The sequence below is a fragment of the Balaenoptera borealis genome (assembly GCF_965194805.1).
Source record: "Balaenoptera borealis genome assembly, chromosome: 16".
Taxonomy (NCBI): Eukaryota; Metazoa; Chordata; class Mammalia; order Artiodactyla; family Balaenopteridae; genus Balaenoptera; species Balaenoptera borealis.
This window is the reverse complement of record NC_138872.1, coordinates 77,559,542-77,584,566: the sequence shown is the minus strand read 5'-3', so window position 1 is coordinate 77,584,566 and position 25,025 is coordinate 77,559,542. Positions and strand designations below refer to the sequence as shown.

General features: G+C 44.6%; 2 long non-coding RNA genes across 2 annotated transcripts in view; one reads left to right on the top strand and one right to left on the bottom strand.

Moving 5' to 3' along the window:
• The window catches only part of LOC309612686, a 232,787-nt gene that overhangs the window by 115,537 nt on the left and 92,225 nt on the right, over positions 1 to 25,025 (bottom strand). The window contains exon 2 of the long non-coding RNA XR_014235340.1: positions 17,564 to 17,702. This is a non-coding gene — a long non-coding RNA (uncharacterized lncRNA). The remainder of the gene's footprint in view (positions 1 to 17,563; positions 17,703 to 25,025) is intronic.
• On the top strand, positions 396 to 11,726 carry LOC309612692. Its single transcript, XR_014235346.1, has 2 exons — positions 396 to 4,167; positions 9,806 to 11,726. It is a non-coding gene; the product is annotated as an uncharacterized lncRNA (long non-coding RNA).

Genomic DNA, 25,025 nt, shown 5'->3' with positions numbered 1-25,025 from the left:
AGTTGTTATAAGCATCAGTAATGGTTCTTAAAAGGTGCACATAGTAGGTACTTAACGCATGAGAGGTGTAATAATCATTATGTCTAAGTCCAGGCATCTCGGGGACTATTTTTAAGTCCTACCGCTTACCCATCAAACAGGGCTTTCATGCCCCCTCGCGGTACCTGTCATGGTGTTACCATGGCCTTCCATGTACTGTTTTTTCTTCTCTAACCAGCACTTCAGTTGATTTAGTTCGGTTGCATCTCAACTCCAGGTTCACCTTCAGACACTACCTGTGAACTCTCCCCTGACCCTACTCTGGAACCTGCAGGCCAGATGCTCTCACCCACCCAGGCTTGGGTCCCAGACCCTAGTCCATGGAGAAGCAGGTGCCCAGTCTGGGTCCATCTTTCTGGTAGGGTTCGTAGCAGTTCCCCACTGGGATGAACCCAGACCTGAACTTCAATGCTCTGCTTGGATCCAGACATCACACCTCTTACCAGGCCTTCTCCCCAGGAGGGCTGAGCCTACTCTCTGTATGCCCAGCTGTGTGTACTGGCCCGAACCAGAAACCACCTCTTGCCTGACACCACCCCAAGTACATGCAAGGTCAGAAGGACTCTGTCTCAAGGGCCTACAGCGGAACTGATATCACTATGAACACTGTTTGCTGCAAGCCTGAGCTGATCCCAGCTCTTCAAACATTTATGTGGACTGTTGGTCCCCCAGATTTGGCCGGATCTTTCTCCCTCCTCTTCAAAGCCAGAGTGCTGAAGTTGTATTCACTACTTGCAAGCCCAGCAGAAATACGGCATCCCTAGGCTGTGTCACTTTCCCAGCATAGCACCCCAAGAGGGAGCCATGATTCCTTACCAAGGGGAGACCAATTTGAAACCTCCATCGGGTGCAGCATGAAGGATCACCTCTATTTTATCAAACAAGACCTAGTGGACCAATTGAGGAACTCTCATAGAATGATCACTATTCTTTATGTAAATGGATAAAGTTATTTTCATGCGTATGGCTGGAAAACGTCTCTTCCGTTCTCTGGGTCTGTTACAAAAATTGTACTCCAAGTCACAATATCGTCTGGGAAATCCTTGAGTGAGTCTTCAAGAATAAGGAAACGATTCTAGGGACATTTAACTCCAGAGTCTCTGCAAGTGAACCAATCACTTTAAACAGTATCTTTGGTTAACAAAAGTAAAGGAATAGCTTCTCCTTTCTCCCAGCCTCCTTGTCTTTCACATGGCTGGAGTACAAAGAAAATGCAAACCCTTTTTACTCTCAATTGAAGGTAATGGGATACTAATGATAATTTAGGGAATCTCTTTTTAAAAGAAATGGATTTCTTTCATTGAAGAAATGGTCTTTTTCCAGCCACATTTGGTTGTTTCTCTACTGTAGCCCACGGCCCCAGGCTAACAGACCTTTTTGCTAGGCTCCTTCTTTACATCACTGTAGTGACCTCGATGGAGTCAAGCCTCTGCGGCTTCAGTTTCCCTCTCAGATGGATCAAAAGGCAGCCCTCCTTCCACTGTGTCATCATGGGCCTATGATGGTCACCATGGTGGGCTCCCCAGGGATGTTGGCTGGCAAGAGCAGGTGTAGAGTCTCCCAGAGCTGCTAGAAAATCAAGCTGTGATGTCAAGAGAGCTCACAGTAGTAGAACCTATACTGAGCTCTGTTCTGATTCTGCTGCTGTACCCAACCCATTTCCAGAACACCTCTCCCCTTCTCCCTCTTCCCTTCTCCCGCACCAAAGCTCCCCTATTCCTGCCTACGGCCCAGTGGATAGTTCTTCATCCAGCAAAAGCAAGCTTTCCTTCGTGGATGTGCGATGATGGTTAGATTGGCTTGGATTTGCAAGCCAAGCCATTGAGTCCCATTTCTGAACATGGCCGACAAGCCTTTATGTCTTTCAAAGATGAAACACAGCAACTTCCAGCCCACATTGCATTCCCACACTAAGGAGTAGAATGGGGGAAATGGAGGATCAATTATGGAATCCCTCTTCACTGTGCTCCCTGCTGTGTGGCATGTGCTGTGCACCGAGGGTCGAGAGTCGGGGTAGGGTGTCATTAACACGTGCTGAGTGTCCATCATGCAGCCAAGGACCTCCTGGAGCATCCTCTTTAGTAGCAAAGAAAGTCATTTTTTTCAGAGTTGGGTTTTCAGGGTAGTGTTAGATGAAAAAAAAAAAAAAAATAGCAGAAGGGCCGGTTGTTGGCGAGATAGGGGGAGAGCTGTGACAGCAGATCTGCAGACCTCACTCAACTTCATCCAGGACAAGGGTGTCACATTCGATTGCATTTAATTAAACTTAACTCTACATTCCATTTCGAAATTGTGACATTTAGAATTTTACACCAATGTAAAACATTTTCATTTTGTCATAAAAAAGTGTCAGTCTTTACAAGAAATAGAAACATCCCCCCCCACTGCCAACACCCCGTCAAAGAGCTCTGTCACTGTCCCTTTAATTAGACGCTCATTAATAAATCTATCTTGTTCTCAAATCCCCACGCACTTGGTGAAGTGCTTCATTAGCACAGGAAGAGGCGATTTAGATTTCCTCTGATAACAGCATCTGTCGCTAAGCAAATTAAGGCAGGATGTGCAAATGTATCTTAAGCCGGACATGCTCCTGTGGGGTGAGCTGAGGGGGAGGCTCACGGCAGAAAAGACTATCTTTAAAACTACAGTCCCGCATCCTCAGTGTACGGGGCCATCAAGTACCTTGCCTTGTTTTCCCTGTGAAGACATTTTTATTGATTAGAACATCCATGTGGATACAGGGCTTGTCGAATCTTGTCACTATTTCTAAAAGCAATAGAGAGTCATGAGCAATGGACTCTCTGAAATCCATGCATTTGTTTATTTATACAATTAATATTGATGGAGCTCCTGTTTGTTACCTTGTGCCAGACCTTGGGGAGGCAGAAGAAGAAGAAAGACACAGGGAAGGCATTCTGAATTCTGTGTCCCTCAACATGAAGGCAGCTGGGACCATATACATGCCCACCTCTGAATGCCACCACAGCCAACCCACCAGACATTCATTCACTCACTCATTCCCTCATTCACTGATCAAGTGCCAGGAGCCAGGACCATTGTGGATGCTAGAGGTACAGCCGTGAACAAACCAATGTCCCGGGCCTCAGGTAGCTTTCATTCTAGGGGATGGGGGAGACCAGCTACACACTGTAAGTTAGCAAAGACAAGAAAGCAGGGTAATGAGATAGAGAGAGAGGTGTGGAGCTCTGCAGGTGATCTCTTTAGGGTGATCAGGAAAGGTCTGAGAAAGTCACCTTTGAGCAGAGGCCATAATCAGCTGGAGGACTGAGCCACAAGATCTGAGAGCCATGCAAAGATCTGCAGAAAGATGCTAATATCTTGAGGGAAGAAGCAGAGCAAAGGCAGTCTGGCTTTAGGGACTGTGTTTTAACCACCAGCCCCTCCATACCATCCCGTCCTTGCCATTTGCGTGTATGAACTTTGAGGGCATTAAGCTAAGTGAAATGAGTCAGACAGAGAAAGACAAATACCATATGATCTCACTTACATGTGGAATCTAAAAGAAAAAAAAAAAAACCTCATAGATACAGAATTAGTCATGAGTGGCAACAGATTGGTGGTTGTCAGAGGTGAGAGCTGGCAGGTGGGCCAAATGGATGAAGGAGGTCAAAAGGTACAAAATTCCAATTATAAAATAAGTAAATCATGGGGGCGTACTGTACAGCATGGTGACTATAGTTAATAATACTGTATTTTATATTTGAAAGTTGTTAACAGAATAAATCTTAAAAGATCTTAAAAGTCCTCATCACAAGAAAAAAAATGTGTAACCATGTATGGTGATGGGTGTTAACTAGATTATTGTGCTGATTATTTCACAATATTTACAAATATCGAATCATTAGTTGTACACCTGAACCTAATACAATGTTCTCTGTCAATTATACCTCAGTGAAAAGTATAAGTGATGCCAACTGACAACATGGCAGCGTTATTCCCATGACCCCCCGGGCAGCTTCCAGGAAAGCAAAGTCTTTGGGTTCTCGGGGGAGTGTGGTTGCAAAGCTGAAACTGAAAGAACCCAGGAGCCACGCTGAGGTTGGAGGAGAACCAGGAGAGCGCGGTAACCTGGAATTCCCGTGAAGACAGTCATTCCAGACAGAAGGGGTGAGTAATTGTGCCATATGCTGCTGAATCCTGAGTCAAATGAGCAAAGAGAAGTGACCGTCGGATCTGGCAGAAGGAAGATGGCTGCTGACTTTGGCAAGAGTGTTTCCATGGGTGGCGAAGACAAATACCTGATCATTGTGAGTTGAAGAGAGACCATGAGATTAAGGAAGAGGAGTTGGGCTCTAAAAGGGAGCAGAAACCTGGGGCAGTAGCTGAAGGAGAAGGCAGGCCCCAGGGAGGGCATTTTTTAAAAGGAAGTGAGCTTTGGCAATACCTTCCTAAGCTGATGGAAATGGCTCTGGAAAGAGGGAGAAAACCAGTGCTGAAGAGAACATGGTAATCGTAGGAAGGGCATGTGTTTGAGTGGTGACATTAGCCTTACATCAGAGCCAGACCATGTCATCCACTCTGTAAGGAGGGAAGGCAGAGAATGTGTGTAAACTGCAGCCAGGCGAGTAGATAACAAGGCGGCAAATTCGGGTCACTCTCCCACTGCTTTTATTTTCTCAGTGAACTATGACGTCAGACAAGCCTGAGGAGGAGGGAGTGAGAGGCTGGAGGATGTGGGAGAATCCACTCTGGAGATGTAATGGGACACCTGGGCAGCGCTGAGGTTCCACCTGAGGATTGTAGTCATGAACTTAAAGGGAGAGCTGTCAGCTCTGTAGGGTGATCTTCCGTGGCCGTGTTCAGCGCTGGGCAGAGGGGAGAGGTTGAAATTTGAGTTGGAGGAAGTTAGGATGGTGGGAGGGAGGAGTGGGGTATAAGGATGAGTGCAAGGGAGGGATGATAAGGATGGAGTGTGGAATCCAAGCTGGACCAGGTAGGAAGTGAACACACAAAAGGTGGGGCAGAAATGTGGCAATGTCAATGAACTGGAGGACCCAATGGCATCAAAATAGGGGTATGAGAGAAAGTGAGCGGGAAACATGGTGATGGTTGCCTTGGTGATGGTTATCCTCTGCAGGTGGAAGTCTTCTTGTATCTTGTTGGTGACCCTGAGGCCAGTCATTAACTTGTCCATGTACTAGGACTTGTTGAGGATAAGGGTTGGGACCAGGACAAATGGAGTCCTAGGAAGTCACTGGCTAATGCAGGAAACCCTAAAGAATCAACTTTGATTGACCTCCACTAAGAATGTGTTACAGAAATCAAAATAAGTCGAACCAGGAATTATGACATAAATCTGAGGGCAAGAACCTGGTACCAAATAGGAATCAAAAGTGCATCCAGGGGCTTTCCTGGTGGCGCAGTGGTTGAGAATCTGCCTGCTAACGCAGGGGACACGGGTTCGAGCCCTGGTCTGGGAAGATCCCACATGCCGCGGAGCAACTAGGCCCGTGAGCCACAACTACTGAGCCTGCACGTCTGGAGCTTGTACTCTGCAACAAGAGAGGCCGCGATAGTTGCGATGAAGAGTGGCCCCCGCTTGCCACGACTAGAGAAAGCCCTCGCACAAGAAACGAAGACCCGGGGCTTCCCTGGTGGTGCAGTGGTTAAGAATCTGCCTGCCAATGCAGGGGACATGGGTTCGAGCCCTGGTCTGGGAAGATCCCACATGCCGCAGAGCAGCTGGGCCCGTGAGCCACAATTACTGAGCCTGCGCATCTGGAGCCTGTGCTCCACAACAAGAGAGGCCGCGATAGTGAGAGGCCCGCACACTGCGATGAAGAGTGGCCCCCACTTGCCACAACTAGAGAAAACCCTCGCACAGAAACGAAGACCCAACACAGCCATAAATAAATAAATAAATAAAATTAAAAAAAAAAAATCTTCTAAAAAAAAAAAAAGAAACGAAGACCCAACAGAGCCAAAAATAAATATAAAAATAAATAAATAAATACATAAGCTAGGGAAAAAAAAAAAAAGTGCATCCAGAGCAGAGCATGTGAAGCTGGAAGTGAGTAGAAATCAGAGGGTATAGAAGGAGCATGTGGTGTGGACATGTCCATGTGTAGACGTGTCAATGCACAAAGGCCCAGGTGGTCCTCTGAATGTGCCAGTGTCCCAGCCATTTCCATACTTAGGTGTCTCCGCATTTGGATCTCAAAGGCACACAGTGTGTCTTTTAACAGCAGTAAGGTGTCACAGTCCCATGGGTGGTGAACAATGCGGTGGAACAGAGGATAGTGGGGCAACCCAGGTCAGTGACCACGGGGCAGGGCTACACTGGGCTATGTGGCTGGTAGGATAGTGGCCATGTCTGAGGATTCAAGTGAGAAACAGACTACATGCTCCACTTCTCCCAACTCAGTATTTACAGGGCAATGAGATAGTCAAGGTGATGAAGCAAAGTAAGGGCAATTAGGAACACTGGGTTCTAGACCCAGCTCTGCCACAAAATAACTAACTAATTCAATAATAATTTAACTTTGGGAGAGCCAATAACTGCCAAACAATGTTGGGAGACGTTATGATCTAGAACAGTGCATTATATTTCAAACATTAGTGTGCAAAAGAATTACCTGGGAAGCTTCTTAAAGTACAGGTTCCTGGGCCTGGTGACTCTGATTTTGTGTGTCAGGAACAGTGCCCATGTATTGCATTTCTAAACAGCTCCCAGGGGATGCAGATGCTTCTAAACCCTGGACCACACCCTGAGTAACCCTGGTAAAGGAGAAAATGACGAGGAAAAAGAAAAGAGGAATCAGGAACATAGGCGGCCAAAGGACACACCAAGGAGAGAGATAGGCTGAAGATACTTTTCAGGGCCTTCACACCATTTGTGAAGTTGTTCTTTGTGGGACAGTAGCCAACCTTTCAGAACTCAAGGTAAGGCTGGATCGTGAAGGCCTGCTATACCATGGTGATTAATTTGGACTGCTTCCTTCAGGCAATAATTTTTTTTTTTATCAATTTATTTGTTTATTTATTTATTATTTATTTTTGGCTGCGTTGGGTCTTCATTGTGGTGCACGGGCTTTTCATTGGGGTGGCTTCTCTTGTTGCGGAGCACGGGCTCTAGGTGTGCGGGCTTCAGTAGTTGTGGCGCATGGGCTTAGTTGCTCCGTGGCATGTGGGATCTTCCCGGACCAGAGGTTGAACCCGTGTCCCCTGCATTGGCAGGAGGATTCCTAACCACTGAGCCACAAGGGGAGTCTCAGGAAATAATTTTTGAGAGTGGAAGTGATGACAGAATGAGAATAATGCCGCAGGAATGTTATTTTGGCAGCAAATTGCAGGGAAGACAGGAGTCATCACAAGGGAGACTAGAAGGAAGGTTATTACTCAGTAAGAAATGGGAGGATTATAAAAAGACGAGGAGCAGAGAGAGGGCAGGGGAAGCAGGAGAGTAAGGCTGAATCTGGGAAATGGTAAAAAAAAAAGAAAAAAGATCAGTAGGGCTGAATGACAAATTACCTAAATTACCTGCAAAGAAACAAGTGATGGACAATGATTCAGGATTTTTGACCTTCTGGTCTTTTATCTTTGGGACAGTTTTAGAGAAAAATCACCAGGAATATATCTTCTATGTGGATGTGGAATCAGAGACAAGAATTAAGAAGTGAATTTGCAAAGAACATCTGGTTTATCAAATAAGAAACATAACAGTTCTTTAAAGTAAAACCCCACAAAATTACTAATTTTACAGTTAGTCTATTCATGATGGAAAAGCGTTTTTGGACATGATTTTCATATTTGCAAACATGTCATACCCTTAGACATCTGAAATGTGAAAGTCAGAGGTAAGCTTGTTTTGTCGTGAGTCTGGAACATACAGGAAGGGTGCAAGGGTAACCTTGTTATTTTTGGTTCTCTTGGGTTCTGGTTTGGCGTTTGATTGCTTTGGCTTTGTTTTCTGATGCGGGGACTTGAGGTGCATGATGGTAACTCCTACTGGTACAGGAAGTGTCTGCTTTGTTTGCTCCTTTCCTACACTCTTGTTCTGAAAAAAGAGATGGTGAAGCAGAGTAGGAAGAGCTCTGAGCTGGGGGTCCGGAGACCTCACCTGGGGACATGGCAAGTCATTAACTATGTAACTCAGGCCCCTCTTGACAAGGGAATTAGCTTCACAGGCTCCCAGGTAGCTTCCAGAGCTGACAACAAACACAGAGCTGGGATTCTACTCCGTTTCAAACACATCCTTTTTCTCCAGAGCATATCAACCTCACCATGAACTATACTCAACAGGGCTACTGGAGAATGCAACATCCTGCCTTTCCTGCCCCCTCCCTCCCCCTCCCTCTCTTCTCCTCCCCTTCTCTTATTTTCTTCTCCTCCCTTCCCTTCCTTTCTTTTCACTCCTGTGCCCTTCTCTTTCGCCCTTCCCTCCACCACAGATACACTCTTAAGTTCTCTTTTGGTCTCACCTTCTGCACAGGAATAATAGAAATTACCCACGTGTGTGCCCCACCCCCTCACTTTTCCTATATCTAGAATTTTCCTTGCTAAATCTGCTACCAGTAGGTGAGACACCAATATTCCAGATCCACTCCTTTGCATAGAGACACTCTCTACAGAAGCCTTTTATAGCAATGTGAATCATCCCCCAAAAGGCGACGGTATACTAGTATTTGCTAATTCATCAGATGTCCATCAGGCATCTCACCGAGCACCAAAGCATTGGAAGGCAGAGGAGAGAAGAGGCATTTCTGAACTGAGCTGGGCTCAGAGGGGTAAGAGGTATTGGACCCTGGCTAGTCCCGGCTATGAAAACATCCGCCCTCTCTTCTGGAGAGAGGAGACAAGCTCTGAGCCCATCTCTACGTTACTGTGTGACCCAAAGTCACCATCTTCTGAGTTCTTAGCATCCTCGATTATAACATCAGATGTGGGAAAAGGTTCCCATCAAGTTCCGGAATGATGGCTTTCAGAGTATGAGACAGAGGGGAACAGAAGCAAAAGGAAAGAGACTAATGGAAGCAAATCTACTTTACTGTTTTGCCCACGGCCAGCCAAGTAGGAGTGCAAGTTACTCATGGTTAGACAGTAAATTGAGACAGTCCAGGCTTATGCCTGGGATTCCAACTTAATTATTAGGAATGTCCCCTTCACTTTGAAAAGCATCACAGCACAGATCAAAAATTATATGCTCATCCATTCAAAGTGAATGTTTCCCAAGGACTCAGAAGAACTGGCGCCCTCCTGCCTCTGCCACACAGGCTTTCTTTCTTTCTTTTTTTTTTTTCTGTCTTAGCTGAAGCCAATCAAATCCAGCTTATTTCGTTTGACTAAAATACACACATGTAAAGCAGCCATCATCCCAAAGCAAGACTCCCCAAATGCATTCTTGCATCCAGAGCCTCATAATTAGAGAGCTGATCTTGACCTTTGGCTGTTGGCCTCGGGGTACCACCTATCCTAAAATGTGTAAGGCAAAAAAGCTTTATGCTTTGAGACCAATAGGGATGAAATCAGCTTAGGATAGAAATGCTTAAAACCGAAAGTAACAGAAAGGTTTCCATATCAGGTATTGCCGCGGAAAAGCTTGATGAATGTTTGGGGATTTCTTAACCCAGGCACTTGTGGCCAAGCTCCCATGATGACTATCATATATAAGGTTGCAAATGGAAGGCACCGACTCCCCCCGCCCCCCGCCTGGCAGTAGCAGCCATGATATTCAGTCTTGTCATTGGTCAATGAACAGGCTTCCTCCCTCCTCCTTCTCACTCTGAATAATTCTTTTCCCCAATAGGACAATAACTTCCTCATCTTGGCTCTGCAAGACCTCCATTTTATGAGATCTCAGAGGCTCAAAGCAGCTATCTGCCATCCAAAACAGCCTCTGCGTTCATCTGCAGTGGAGGATCTCCAGCTCCCTTGCAAACAAGCATTATTACAACCATTTTATAAAACCAAGACAGAGAGAGCTCCCCGGTGCCTCTTAGGAGTGGTCTAGTGTGGCGGTCTTCTTAGCAGGCCACACGTGGGAACTTCTCCTTTTCCCCTCCCCATCTGCCCCTACTCATGGAAGGAGCCAGGAGGGCAAGAAACCCAGAGCCTGCAAGACACAAGCCAAAGGAAGGGCAGTCAGAAGACAGCAATAAAGGGCAGGGTGCTAGACTAAACCATGGCCCCCAAAGATAGGTCCACGTCCTAATCTTCAGAACCCACAAGTGTTTTCTTACAAGGCAGAAGAATCTTTGCAGATGTGAGTATGCCAAGGAGCTTGAAATGGAGAGATTATCTTGGTTTATCTGGGTGGGCCCTAAATGCAATCATATGTATCCTTATAAGAGGGAAGCAGAGAGAGATTTTACACACACACACACACAGAAGAAGACAAAGTGACCAGAGAGGCAGAGACTGGAGTGATGAGGCCACAAGCCAAGGAATTCTGGCAGCTAGAAGCTGGGGGAGACACGGAATGGATCCTCCTCTAGAGCCTCCAGTGGGAGCACGGCCCTGCTGAGACCTTGATTCTGACATAGTGAAACTGATTTCAGAATTTGGCCTCCAGAACTGCATGAAAATGAATATGCGTTGCCTTAAGTAACCCATTTGATGGTGATTAGTTACAGCAGCACAGGAAACTAAGGCGGGCAGTTCCTGCAGTACCCAAGATGTAAAACCAGAAGGGGCTGAGCTGAAGTCAGGGGAGGACCGGTCAGCCAAGGAGTGACGGAGCTGGAATCAACTGCATGTTAGAAAGATTGACTTTGGGATTAAGTAGCTGTGACTTCCATCCTTGGCTTTGTCACCTACCAGCTGCACGATGTTTAGCCTCAGTCCAAAATCTTTGAAAAGAACATAATAATATCTGATTTTCAGGGTTGTGGTGAGAAATACAAGAGTTTAAAAAAAAAAAAAAAAAAAAACCATCTCCTATGTGGAGGAGTAATGACTACTGATGTGGGGAAATTTAACAAAAAAAAACAAACTTATTTTAAAAGACTAGAGGCAGAATCCATATTACAGAGAATCCATATTAGGGAGAGATGTGATTTTGTTTGGGAAAATACCTTGATGCCTTCTTTGGATATCGAGGGAGGATACCTCCTGTTTTCTGCCCCCATCCTCTTTTCTCTTACCCACCCCCCATCCCATACTCCACATGCTCCAATGGGGTAGAGCACAAACATAGAAAACTGAACTTCTCAGCCTAATAAGGAAGGAGGAATTTGAAGTTCCCAGAAATGAGGAAATGTTGTGTCCCCAAAAAGATGTGTTTAGGTACTAATCCCCAATACTTATGAATGTGCCCTTATTTGGAAATAGGGTCTTTGCAGATGTAATCAGGGCCAGATGAAGTCAGGTTGGATTAGGGTGGCCCTACTCCAATGACCGGTGTCCTTAGAGGACAAGGGAAACTGGGGCGCACAGACACACACAGAGGAAGACGGCTACGTGAGCCAGAGGAGCCACCTAGCAGAACACCTTGTGATGACAGAGGCAGAGATTGGACTGATACAGCTGCAAGCCAAGGAAAACCAAGGATTGATGGCCATGACCAAAAGGCAAGAAAGGATTTCAGAGGGAGCATGGCCTTGCCAACAGCTTGATCTCAGACTTCTACAGACAATCGATTTCTATTGTTTAAGCCACCAAGTTTGTGGTACTTTGTTACTGCAGCCCTAAGAGACTAATACATGGACCTGAGTCAAGAGGATAAGAAACAGTTGCAGAAACAGGCATGCAGTTGTCAAACCAGGAGAGCATCCCTGCTGGGGAGAATGGCCTGGGAACTTTCAGGAAACATATTGTCTAATGCTCATTTCTAGAGGGTTTGCTGTGACACCGACCTTCAGTGAATCTTCTGTTTCACATGAACACCCTTGGATTTATCTGTTACGGAATCGAGTATGCATTGCTTATTTGCTGCCTCTGGGTAGAGAGAAGAAAATACCCACTGGTGTGAGACCTACAAAGGGACAGGAAATTGGGACAAGAGGAGGCCACAAGACACAGACAAGAAGCACCTTCAGAATCCCAGAGGTTTTTGCCAAGAGGACCGCTGTGATTTTCCTACTAAAGAGCAAAGTGACAAGTCAGGGCCTGAAGACTTAGGGACCCCATCAGTTGTAGGACAGAATGGGCTACATTCTTACTAACGTCATGGCTGAAGCAGGAATCCAAACACAGGACTTGGGACAACGAGTTGAGCGACTGTTTATTTTGACCAGTTTCAAAGCCACTGTGCTCCGGCTACGGCCGGCAAGACCAGCTGTGCCTTCCCTGCGTCCTCACTAGCCTTTCCTCCCTCCGAAGAGCACCGTTGCCCATAAGGGGGCGCCTGCCTCCCCACGCCCTTCCTGGAAATCCTCCCAGGAGGCTGTGTCCCCAGCGCCTGACCTTGGCCATGCCTGGGAGAATGTGAGATCAAAGGAAGGAAAGTGCTCCTTTCTGCTACTTCAATCAGGGAGAGAAGCAATTAAAATATGAATTAATCTAAGTGAGATGGAAATGCAGATGTAGAACAAGAGCATCTCCATCACCTTGAACCTGAGCTGCACGCAGTTTAGCTCCTGTGATTAAAGACATTTTCATGCCATTAAAAACCTTCTCTTCTAATGTTACAAACGCTATGTCAGTCATATGCCCAAAGCAGCCTAGGTGAGGACTGCCCTCTCCTCGGTTACTCCCCTTGATACTTTCAGAGGGCTGTCCGGGGTGGGGCTCTTAGGAGTGGGTGTGGAGGGTTTGGGGAATGATGGGAATGCAGGTACTGAGCTGAATGGAAAGAGCCCTCGCATGAGTCTCCTCTCAAACAGATCCTGTCTAATTCTTGACTCTTTTGTGCAGCCTGAGTCCTGGCTGCCAGATGGCACTGGGAAGACAGAACTGGGAAACTAACCTTCTGGTTTCCTGCCTGTTTCTTTGAAATGAGTGACAACTGTAGTATGTATTTCCAGAATTTTGCCTCTGCTTCTCTATAGTCTTAAGGACCCTCCATTGACCCTCTGCAGGGGGAGGTGAGGCTGTGACCCCAGAGGAAGGGATGCATGTAAGCCAGCAGTTGCCAACCGTTTTGGCATCAGGGACTGGTTTTGTGGAAGACAGTTTCTTCAGGGATGGGGGGGCACGGGGGGATGGTTCAGGAGGTAATGCCAGCGATGGCGAGCGATGGGGAGCGATGGCGAGCGATGGGGAGCGATGGGGAGCGATGGCGAGCGATGGGGAGCGATGGCGAGCGATGGGGAGCGGCAGATGAAGCTTCACGCGCTCACCCACCGCTCACCTCCTGCCGTGCAACCCGGTTGCTGACAGGCGGCGGATGGGTACCAGTCCGGTGGTCTGGGGGTTGGGGACCCCTGGTTTAGCACGTGGAACTTTTGGTGCATTGATAATTTGCCTTCAATACTGGGACCAGAGCTTTATGTGACCCAGTTGAGTGGACTTGTACCCATGTCACTGGAGGGAAACAGAAAGTGAGGGACCTGGAATGGAGAGCACTTTTCTTTCTTTCCTCTAAATGCGAATAACAAGCTGAAACCTGGTCTGTGGCTGGTGGGTAAGGACCGAGCATTCTAGAAACAATGAGCAATGTGCTCAAATTACTGCAATTGATAACTTGCTAATCATTCGTCAATAAGCCCTAATTAATCTATATGGAATTCCTGCAACACAAGACTCCAGCCACTGCACCCCAAACGTCCGTGTGTGCGCGTGCGTGCCTGTGCACATGCGCCATCCGAAAATGAGAACACTTCCGTCATCCGTGAGATGGATTGGGCCATAATTGATTTTCCATAGACAAATGCTTTAAATTTTGGTAAACCCTTTGTAACATCTTAGTCAAATTAAACAGCCCTTTCAAGGCAGATTTATAGTGCATAGGATTCCACTTAACTGAGACAAGCGATGCAATTTCAGTGCAATTTAAAGGGTATTTCATTTAGAGACAGAACCAATCCTTGTCAAGGCCCTGGAGGTAACAAGAAATCTTCCTCTTCTCATTTGCTTGGAAGCAGCTGCAGTCCATTCAACGGGGGCTGAGCAGCCCAGGGAGAACTGTGAACGGTTCGGAGTAGTAGATTTCACGACCCAGGTTCATTGAAGGGGAAATGATGAAAGGGAGGGGATGGAAAAGAAGGCAGGACCTACCCACAACATCCAGAGCCTTTCTCAGACTTAGGAGAAAGTGTCCGGTCTGGGTGCACAAATGACTACAAGGCCTTTCTTCATTCCAGGCGGCAGCAGATCTGAGCACTGGCTGGATTTCTGCCCCCATTTGCTCCCTGGAGCTGGTGCCCTTAAGCAAGACGCAACCTGCACAACTGTACACAGCGGCCCCAGAAGGATGACATCAGGAATTTTACATACACATCTGACCTTCCTTAATGTTTACCACACAAGGAGGTTGAAATTACTGTCCCGATTTTACAAATATGAATGACTGGGAGACATGAAACACTGTGTTCACAGAAACGTTGGTTGATGGGATTCTAGCCCAAGTCTATCTGGTTCTATCCATCCTCCCTCCTAAGTCACCAGGGACTGTGAATTCAACTGAAGGGCCCAGGAATCTTCTTCCAGGGTCAAAGGAAAACCTGGCAGGTGTGAACCTCACATCTTTGAAGATGCTGTTGGAAAGGGGAGCAGATATTCTCAGTTGGCTGTCCAGCTTCCGCCACGAGGCTCCTGCAGTTGTGAGGTAACTCAGTTTTGTCTGCCCTCAAGGTTCTGCCCACATCAAGCTGAAACTCCCCTCCCCTTGCCCTAAAAGAATGACTAGTGTCTGGACCAACAATTGCAGGTCTCTGTTCTAAGGGACCCACTGGCAAAGCCAGGAATAGAGAGGGGACCTGGAGCCGCTTCACCCCTGAGTCTTTGCTCTGGAAGGCAACTAAAAGTCATCATCCTGCCCATCTTATTGTAGGGTTCTGAGAATCAAGAGATGAAGCAAATGGACTACAGTACCCTTGCAACTGAGATGAGGAAATAAAGAAAACATACCCAGCTTTTAACTTAATAAGTTAACATTGTTATGTATTGTTATATATCCTATAATATATTGTTATATATTTATATATGTTTATGTTGAGTTTTAATGTATTGGGTTTTCAATATATTAGTTTTTAAGCAAAATCTATTCCATTTAAAGGACTGTCTTTTATGCTGAAATTAAACGTCTTTTACTGTATTGTCTTTTTCAAATATCCTTTATTAATCAAAGAAGGTAACCGATAGTTGCGTGTGTGTATGTATGTGACTGTGTGCCTGGTTTTATTGTAGCTCGTTTGTGTTTTATAAATCCTTCGACTTGGACAAAATTTAAAATTTGGCAAGTCTTTGTCAGTATCACAAACATTTGCAAGTGTGTTTTTATGTGTGTGTGTGTGTGTGTGTGTGTGTGTGTGTGTGTGGTTTACATTTATGGGTCCATGGTCCCAACATTATAAGAATCACTGCCTTAGCCACAGAGAACTAACATTCACTGAGGGCCAGTTCTACCTTTTAATACTCACGACAACCCTGCGAGATAAATATATCTAATTCAAGATAATGTTGTTGCTCAAAGAATTTGTGTATCTTGTCTAATCTTTCACAGTTAGGTAGCTGAAGATTTGAACCGAAGTCCCTCTGATGCCAAAATACCAGGACTTTTTGTTCGTTTTGATGTTTGTTTTTCACTTTACCACATTGTTTAATAGCTTCCTTTTATTCTTATAGTTCCATAGTGGGGTACTCGGAGGAAATTTGCTGGCTTTGAATTAATCAGTAAATTTCATTAATTCTTTCCCTTGGTGCCCACAATATCAAATACCTATGTCTGCAGAAAACATGTTTGACCCAATTGGACAGATTTTTGGAGTCCATAACTCAGTGCAACCAAAAGAGAGCTATTGGAAGATTTAAACCACATTCCATTTGCTTCTTGGTTTCCTTGGATCAGTGATTCTTAGGAATTTTTAGGTCCACTGGAAATTAAATTCCATAAAGGCAGTTCAATTTTTCCTGTTTTGTTCACTGCTGTACTTTCTACAACCTAGGCCATAATAAATACTCAAAAAGTGTTTTCTACATCATACAAAAAAAAAAAAAACTCAAAATGGCTTAAAGACTTAAATATAAGACATAATACCATAAAACCCCTAGAACAGAACATAGGCAAAACATTCTCTGACATAAACTGTACCAATGTTTTCTTAGGTCAGTCTCCCAAGGCAATAGAAATAAGAGCAAAAATAAACAAATGAGACCTAATCAAACTTACAAGCTTTTGCACAGCAAAGGAAACCATAAACAGAATGAAAAGACAATCTAAGGAATGGGAGAAAATATTTGCAAATGATGTGACTGACAAGGGCTTAATTTCCAAAATATACAAACAGCTCATACAACTCCATAACAAAAAGACAACCCAATCAAAAAATGGGCAGAAGACCTAAATAGACATTTTTCCAAAGAAGAATACAGATGGCCAACAGGCACATGAAAAGATGCTCAACACTGCCAATTATTAGAGAAATGCAAATCAAAGCTACAGTGAGATACCACCTCACACCAGTCAGAATGGCCATCATTAAAAAGTCTACAAATAACAAATGCTGGAGAAGGTGTGGAGAAAAGGGACACCTACACTGTTGATGGGAATGTAAATTGGTGCAGTCACTATAGAAAACAGTGTGGAGGTTCCTCAGAAAAGTAAAAATAGAATTACCATATGATCCAGCAATCCCATTTCTGGGCTTATATCCAGACAAAACTAATTCAAAAAGATACATGCACCCCTATGTTCATAGCAGCACTATTCACAATAGCCAAGATATGAAAACAACCTAAACATCCACCAACAGATGAATGGATAAAGAAATGTGGCACGTATATACAGTGGAATACTACTCAGCCTTAAAAAGAATGAAATGATGCCATTTATAGCAACATGGATGGACTTAGAGATTATCATACTAAGTGAAGTAAGTCAGAAAGAGAAAGACAAATACCATATGATATCACTCATATGTGGAATCTAAAATATGACACTAATTAACTTATCTACAAAACAGAAACAGACTCACAGACGTAGAGAACAGACTTGTGGTTGCCAAGGGGGTAAGGGGGGTGGAGGAGGGAAGGATTGGGAGTTTGGGATTAGCAGATGCAAACTATTATATATAGAATGGATAAACAACAAGGTCTTACTGTATAGCACAGGGAACTATATTCAGTATCCTGTGATAAACCATAATGGGAAAGAACATGAAAAATAATGTATATATATATGCATAACAATTATTTTGTTGTACAGCAGAAATTGACACAATATTATAAATCAACTATATTTCAATAAAATTTTTTAAAAAAGTGTTTTCTGAATGAGTGAATGAAAGAAAAGAGACTCATTTGAATATCTGATAAAAGCTACAGTCTATCTTCCCAGAAAAATGCACAGAGGCACATGGATAACACCGTGCATGGCATTTTCAGGTTCAGTAACCCCCGGAAGCTTATCTGTGATTCACAAAAGCTTAGGCTATTTTCTCATGAAGAAATAGCCCTTGACACTTACCATTATTGGAGGAGCAAGGTCTTTGGCTCTGGACTCTTTCTTCTATGTGGATGGGCACCTGGATGGTGAGAGGTCATCAACAATTTGGATCATCCATTGTTTTACCTATTTGATCTGAATGTCTGGGGCCTTTCTGGATCTGAGAGGTAAAAAGAGAAATAACAGCCATCACTCAGTGAGGTTATATAGTCTGCCAGGCACTAGGTTATGCATTTTATGTATAATTGATCAATCCTCATGTCAACCTTACCAGGTAAGCATTATCATACCTATTTTTCATTTTTTTCATTGTATTTTTTAACTGAGGTTTAATTCACACATAAGAGTATATTAGTTTCAGGTGTACAACGTAATGATTCTATGTTTATATATATTGAGACATGATCACCATATTAAGCCTAATTAACATCTGTCACCATATATAGTTACAATTTTGTCCTTTTTTTTCTTGCAATGAGAACTTTTAAGATCTAATCTCTTAGCAATTTTCAAATGTGTATTACAGTATTATTAACTATAGTCACCATGCTATAATTACATCCTTGTGACTTATTTATTTTATAACTGGAAGTTTGTAGCTTTTGACCCCCTTCACTCACTCCCCACCCCACCCCGTAACCACCAATCATCAATTTGATAGTCGGACTTTGGAAATCCAGTTGTTTCCATGACTTGACAAAGTAGTGAAAGCTTAAGAACACCAGGATCCAACATGCTTTGTGAAATGGGGTCTCCTGACTGCCACTCTTTCATTAAAAAAAAAAAAGAGAGACACAAAGCAAGTGCCCAAATCTGAGTTGATATGACTGTAGACTTAAATGTTTTTTTCATTTTTATTATGAAAAATTTCAAACACACACAGAAGTAGAGAAAATAGCACAATGAAGCACCATGTTGCCTCAGCAACCATGTTTCCGCCAATCTTATTTCATCTACCCCACGGTATTTTTATTGCAAGTTTTAAGCCATCTTTTCCTTGATGCCCTCAAAATGCATCCCAATAAAGACATCCCAATAGAGACAACCTGACTCATGTTTAAGGTAGCCATCATTTTTTAAAAATTTGTTTATTTATCTTTGGCTGCGTCGGGTCTTCATTGCTGTGCGCAGGCTTTCTCTAGTTGCGGCGAGCGGGGGCTACTCTTCGTTGTGGTGCATGGGCTTCTCATTGTGGTGGCTTCTCTTGTTGCGGAGCATGGGCTCTAGGCTCGTGGGCTTCAGTACACGTGGGCTCACTAGTTGTGGTGCACAGGCTTAGTTGCTCCACAGCATGTGGGATCTTCCTGGACGAGGGAATGAACCCATGTCTCCTGCATTGGCAGGTGGATTCTTAACCACTGAGCCACCAGGGAAGTCCCGAGGTAGCCATCATTTTTTATACTTTAAAGAGCAAGGAATTTGTGGACAACACAATCTGCTCATTAAATCTAAAGAGAATGCAATTTGAAGTTATTCTTATGCAAACGAAAGAAGACTCACCAAGCACACCAAGTAGACTGAAACAGTCTTTCTTTCAATCTGGCAATGCAGGTTCCCTGGGATCTGTTGAATCAAGCTGTATTCCCCAAAGTGCTTGGGTCTTTTACATTAGTTTCATTAAGGTAGTTCTGGTTCTTTACTTGTAGCAGAGCTTGGTAAATGAGAGGCCACCTGAGAAGCAATTAAACTAAACCAGAAAATCTTTCCTGTTCATTTCATCTTGTCCTTAAATAGTTTACACATCAATTGAACTGGGAAGAGCTCATGGTGGTTTATGATGATTGCTCCACTAGGGGTCGGCGCCTAATGAGTTGGGTACTTATCTGTGACCCCGACAAGATGACTGTAAATGAACAGACAAAAAGACCAATGGGACTAGTTCTCAAGGCTGCCCACAGAATCAAGATAACAGAAGTCAGTGGAGTTGGTTTTTCAGTTTTCTACTGAAAAGTAGAAGCTGGTGGAGTCAGGTAGATTGAAACACCTAGGGTTTTTTTAATTTAGAAAAATAAGGTGCTTATCTTAGCTCTTGACAAATTACAAGATATCTCTTCAACCTACTCTTTTTTGGGGGGACCAGCCTTCCTCTTATTTCTTCACAATATCCGGTAAACTTGTGGTTCCCATCAAATGATTCCATTGAGGTGGATGGCTTCACTTAATACAAAAGATGTGTACCAATGTCAGTCTAGCGGAGTGGTACAGTGAAGCTTACTTGCTTGTACCATCACAGAAGCATACTGAACATGGTGAAACAAAACCAAAAGATCTTAGTAAAAGTGCATTTGCAGACCGAACAGATAAAATCATAGTGACATAGTATGGCATAATCAAAATTCTCAATAATTGGCAAACTAGAACAAAGAATCTCCTTTTTCTCCCATTCACTAGCTGTATTAGCCAGATTTTTTTTTAGTGTTGCATAACAACCAACCAAATCTCAGTGATTTGCAGCAACAAATATTTGTTTTAAGCTGTGGGTTGATGTTTGGCTGCGGTTTGGCTGATTGTAGCTGGGCTCAGCTGGGTTATGTTGCATGCAGGTCTGTTCCCTGTATTTTCATTCCAAGACCCAAGGGGCGACAGCTACCTGGGGCATATTTTTCTCATTACAGGGAGTGGATGCTTAATAGGGCTGGTAGAAATTTGCTAACTTCTTCAACCCTCAGCTGGGAACTGGCACAGTGTCACTCATTACCCATATTCCACTTATCAAAGCAAAGCGCATGGTAAAGTCCAAAAATGGATACAGATGTATAATCTATAGACTCCAGTGGAAGGATCTGCAAGGTCAGAGAGAAAAGGGAATGAAGATATAAATTCTCTTCTGAAAAAGATTTGGGAACACTAATTCAGCCTCCCACAATAACCAGGACAAGAGCCAAAATTGGCAGAAATGTGTGTCAATGTCCAATGTGCTGACCCCGTGACTTTCTGGTAAGGCAAAGAGTGCTCTCAAGTTCTTGACAGCCTTATCCTTTAGCTCCTTTGGCAACAGCACCAATGTTTCTATTTACACACCATGAGTATGGAATAAGGCATGGATTTTCCTCTTCTTAAACAAAACATCCGTTACAACTTTTGCCACAAAAAAAGGCTATGTCAGACAGCAAGTATATCAGGGTAGAAAAATCAGCACTCCTCAGGCTAAAATAAATTATTTGGGATGGAGACTACCCACTCACTATTAAGTGCTTTCACAGAAAGGGCATTTTTTAATTGAAAAGTTTAAAATGAAAGGGTTGGACTTCTTTGGCAGTTAATTTTCAAGATTAATGTTTGCCTATCTCCTTCTAGGTTCCTTGAGAGAAGTTAGAAAGTTCTATGGGCTTGACACTAGGGGCAGAACCATCCTATCTCAGGCTACATTCATTTGGCGCCCTGTCCAGAGAGGAGATACGAGGAAGGTGGCCCACGGGGATGAGCCGGAGTGGCGTTCTGCGTGTTCTTCTACTCTTCCTACGTGATTAGCATCACCTAAGATGAGGCTCACGAACTCAAACGCCTTCAGCTGCTAGATCTATAACAGGAATGAGTGGCACTGACTGGGAGTCAGGAAAATGTTTGCATAAGCTTGAGGTTTGGTGGCAACTGACACTCGGCCTTGGTATAAAAGAGATGACAGAGGATGATGAAGATTGAGTTCATGTCCCTTCTAGAAGAGGGGCCTTTCAGTAATTGGCTCTAGCTAACTGCCAAGTGCAAATGTGGGGCTTATGTTGTCAGACACAATTTTTTCAGAGAAACTGGAAATCTCGACAAAATCTCCTAACCTCTTAATGTTGACAAGGATAATAAATTCTACTGCAAGAAAGAAAGAGAGAGGGAGGGAGGGTGGGAGAAAGGATACCACTTCGCAGGTCCACTCTGTGAGTGAGTCAAACAAAAGCCATTCATAAGGCAAGGACGGCCAGGATGGCCAGTGTGCGGCCCCCATGTATGCGCTAGCTCCTTTACCCTGTGGCAGGGCTGGACACAGCAGGACACTGAGCGGCGAGAGGGACAGTTACTCCCAACTTCCCCTGAGTCAGACCATCACACCACATCCTCATTATTTTGTGAGAAGTGACATGAATCCCATAAATAGCAAACCTGTATTCAAACATAAATGCATGTTTAAACAAAGCATCCATGATTGAGTAATGATTCACTCCTTTGAATCACCCATGCCATTACTCCCAGGAGTATGGATAACAGAATTTAATATCAATATTTAATTTTGAATCCACGAGCTCAATAAAAAGAAGGAGCACGTGTTTATGGGATGTTGTGGGTCAACCCTCTGCTGGGCACTGTGTAGACTGTAGAAGGAGCCGGCACTACAGGACGGACAGCGGCAGAAAGAGTGATAACCGTGGGAATGGCCAGCCTTGGCCCCATGCCTGTTCTCACCTCACAGGCTGTGTGCCCTAAGCAATGGACTTAATCTCCTAAACCTCCCTTTCTTCGTGGAAAGCTGAGTTCTTCTCAGATTTGCAGAATGCATTTGCGATTTTATATTTAAAGTTCCAAGTTCAATACCTGATGCTTGTTAGATGTTGGGAAAACTTTATAACATTTCTGTGCCTCACTTTCCTCTTCTACATAAGGGGATAATAAGAGTTCCTGGCTCAGAAAATTGATATAAGTAGAGAGATAATGTGTATACAGCTCTTAAAATGAAGCTCAACATGTAGTACTTAATCCATATGTGTGTGTGTGTGTGTGTGTGTGTGTGTGTGTGTGTGTATGCTGCTATTTTTTCAATATTTATTACTATTATTAAGTAGACTTCATTATGAGGAATAAATAAATCTATCAACATTGTAATGGGTTATCTATGTCCCAAATGAGATATTGTCTTCTATTGTATCTGCAGGAACACACCCACGGAAGTTGTCATAGGTGGCCATATAAACACACGCACACACATAAGATGAATGAATGAAGCTAAGGGAGAAGAAAACTCCAGGGAGGGAGGTATCCCGGCCTCCACATATTCTAATGACCTTTCTGGCCCTGTTTTTCCAGAGCACAGCTCTGCCACTGGAATTGCATCAGAGAAGGACCCTCAGAGACTTAGGGCAGGCAGACCCTTGGGAAGGGGATGATGGGCTGGTGAGGTAAGAAGGGCAGTCAAGGAAAGAGACCTGCTCAGAAGCAGAAAACGGACTCCATAATTTTGCATTAGCATCACTTTTCAGGTTGTAAATTACACTTTTGGAGGGATCGAAAATGAGAAAAACAGGTGGGCTGGATTCTTTTGAGTCATCAGCCATGCGTCTCTGAGGAAGGAGCTTAATTTATTTAGTCCTCAGTTTCCCCATTTACAACAATAACATTTAATTGTCTGAAAGGTACTCGGAGATCCTTGAAAGAAAGGCACTCCATGAAAGCAAACGGTTCTCATTATCCTTTGGGGGTCTTCGCTCCCGGCATTCACGGGGCTCGCGCCGCACCTGTCAGAGATGGATGCGCCCGACAGGGCGGTGAAGGAGAAGGACGTAGGGAAGCGATTTGGGCCGCTGGGGAGCAGACAGAGAGCAGAATGGCCATTTTCGGGGGGATGCTTAATGGAGAGCCCCTCCTTCTCGGAAGGAAAAGCTGGCAGAAGCTTTGTTTCACGTGAGCACAATCCCCAGAACAGTGAGAGGAGGTGAGAAGCCGGCTTAAGTGGTGCTTCTCGTGGGGGAAGCTTCAGCAGAAAAGCGGGGGCGGGGGGAGGGGTGTGTGTGGGTGCCATCTGCCGCCTCCCTCCTGTTACCTAGCTGAGAAAGGGCTCCCCATGGTGCACGGCCTGTTCTGGAACTTGAATGGTGAGAAGCAGCTGTGCTACACCTCCTTAGGCATCCGGTCAGCTACTTTCCCTAGGCCCCCAGGACTTGCGCAACGTGCCATGCACGGTGATGGTGTAGCATGTGTCCCGGAGGGGGGACGGGGTAAGGGTGGGATGGGCTGCCGTGATGCTAATGGCTTGGAAAGTCCGCCTCCAAAAAGTCTCTGGGTCCGCGGACATAAAAGAAACGTGAAGGAAGACCTGGATTCCAAAGACAGGCGCACACATCCTGGCACATGTGTCTAACCAAACACGTATATACGCACACAGAGAACACGTACATGTAGGGAGCTGCAGAAGACCGTGTGTTCAAAAAGAGGAGAGTGAAATTATACAGAGGTTTCGTTATTTGCAAAGTTCAGTGTTATTCAGCTTAAGAATTTTAGAAACGAAAAATGTGTTTAAGTAGACATTTTCAAATCAATGCTCCACTCAATGCACTTTGCACATAGTTGAAACTCAATATTTATTGTATGGGATAAATGAGGGCAAGGAAGGAAGAAAAGGAGAGAGAGAGGGAGGGAGGGAGAGAGGTAGGAAGTCCCAATAATTTCAAAGCAGAAAAGATTCAAGATGAGGTGAGGATGATCTTTAAGTCAAATTCCTCTTCTTTTTATTTATTTATTTATTTATTTATGGTTGCGTTAGGTCTTCGTTGCAGCTAGCTGGGACTACTCTTTGTTGTAGTGCGTAGGCTTCTCATTGCGGTGGCTTGTCTTTGTTGTGGAGCACGGCCTCTAGGCGCGTGGGCTTCAGTTTGCGGCACACGGGCTCAGTAGTTGTGGCTCGTGGGCTCTAGAGCACAGGCTCAGTAGTTGTGGCACACGGGCCTAGTTGCTCCGCGGCATGTGGGATCTTCCCAGACCGGGGCTCGAACCCGTGTCCCCTGCATTGGCAGGCGGATACTTAACCATTGTGCCACCAGGGAAGTCCCAAAATTCCTCTTCTTTTATCTTGACTAAACACAAAGAGTTAAGTCCCCTTCTAAAGAAATAATGAAGAGGGAGAAGGGTGATTCGGGGTCCAGGATAGCTTAGACCCAATATTTTCTCCATGTCCTGTTCTATTCTGGAATATTTTCTTTCTCTTTGGGAGGGGAGGGGCAGATAGCAGAGCTAAAATCTTTCTTCTAGGCCTTTGCTTCAAGAGGTGGCCAGGTAACCAGCTCCCCTTGTGATGGATTCAGGGCAGGTTCAGAGATGGAGGAAGCCTGGCCCTGGGAGGTAAAAAGGGACCAGGGAAGGGAAAGAGCCTGCACAGCAGAGCCAGAACTCTGGGACCGAGTGTAGCCCTCATCTAGGAGTTCCGGACTGTTTCCATGCCTCTGTTTTTTTTTTCTGGTTATTGTTTTTATTTTTGCTTTTCCCTTCTATTTAGTTAGGTTCTTTGTTTATTTTTAACATTTCAGCATCTATCAGCTGTGCTAAGGAAAACAACAGAAAGTTATTTGTGTCCACATGAACGCGTACACACACCCCCCCAACAGATTAAAGGGGTTGCAATTCCTCATGAAGGAAGCGTGGTGACAGCAGTGGGAATCCAAATAGAACCCCTTGACCTGAAAGAAAGACAAACCTCGGGGGGAAGCCTTGAAGACTCTGGCCTTCTTTTAAACAAGGGAGGCAGTGCTTGTACAAGGAGTCCCAGAAAATAAGAGGATGTTTTCAA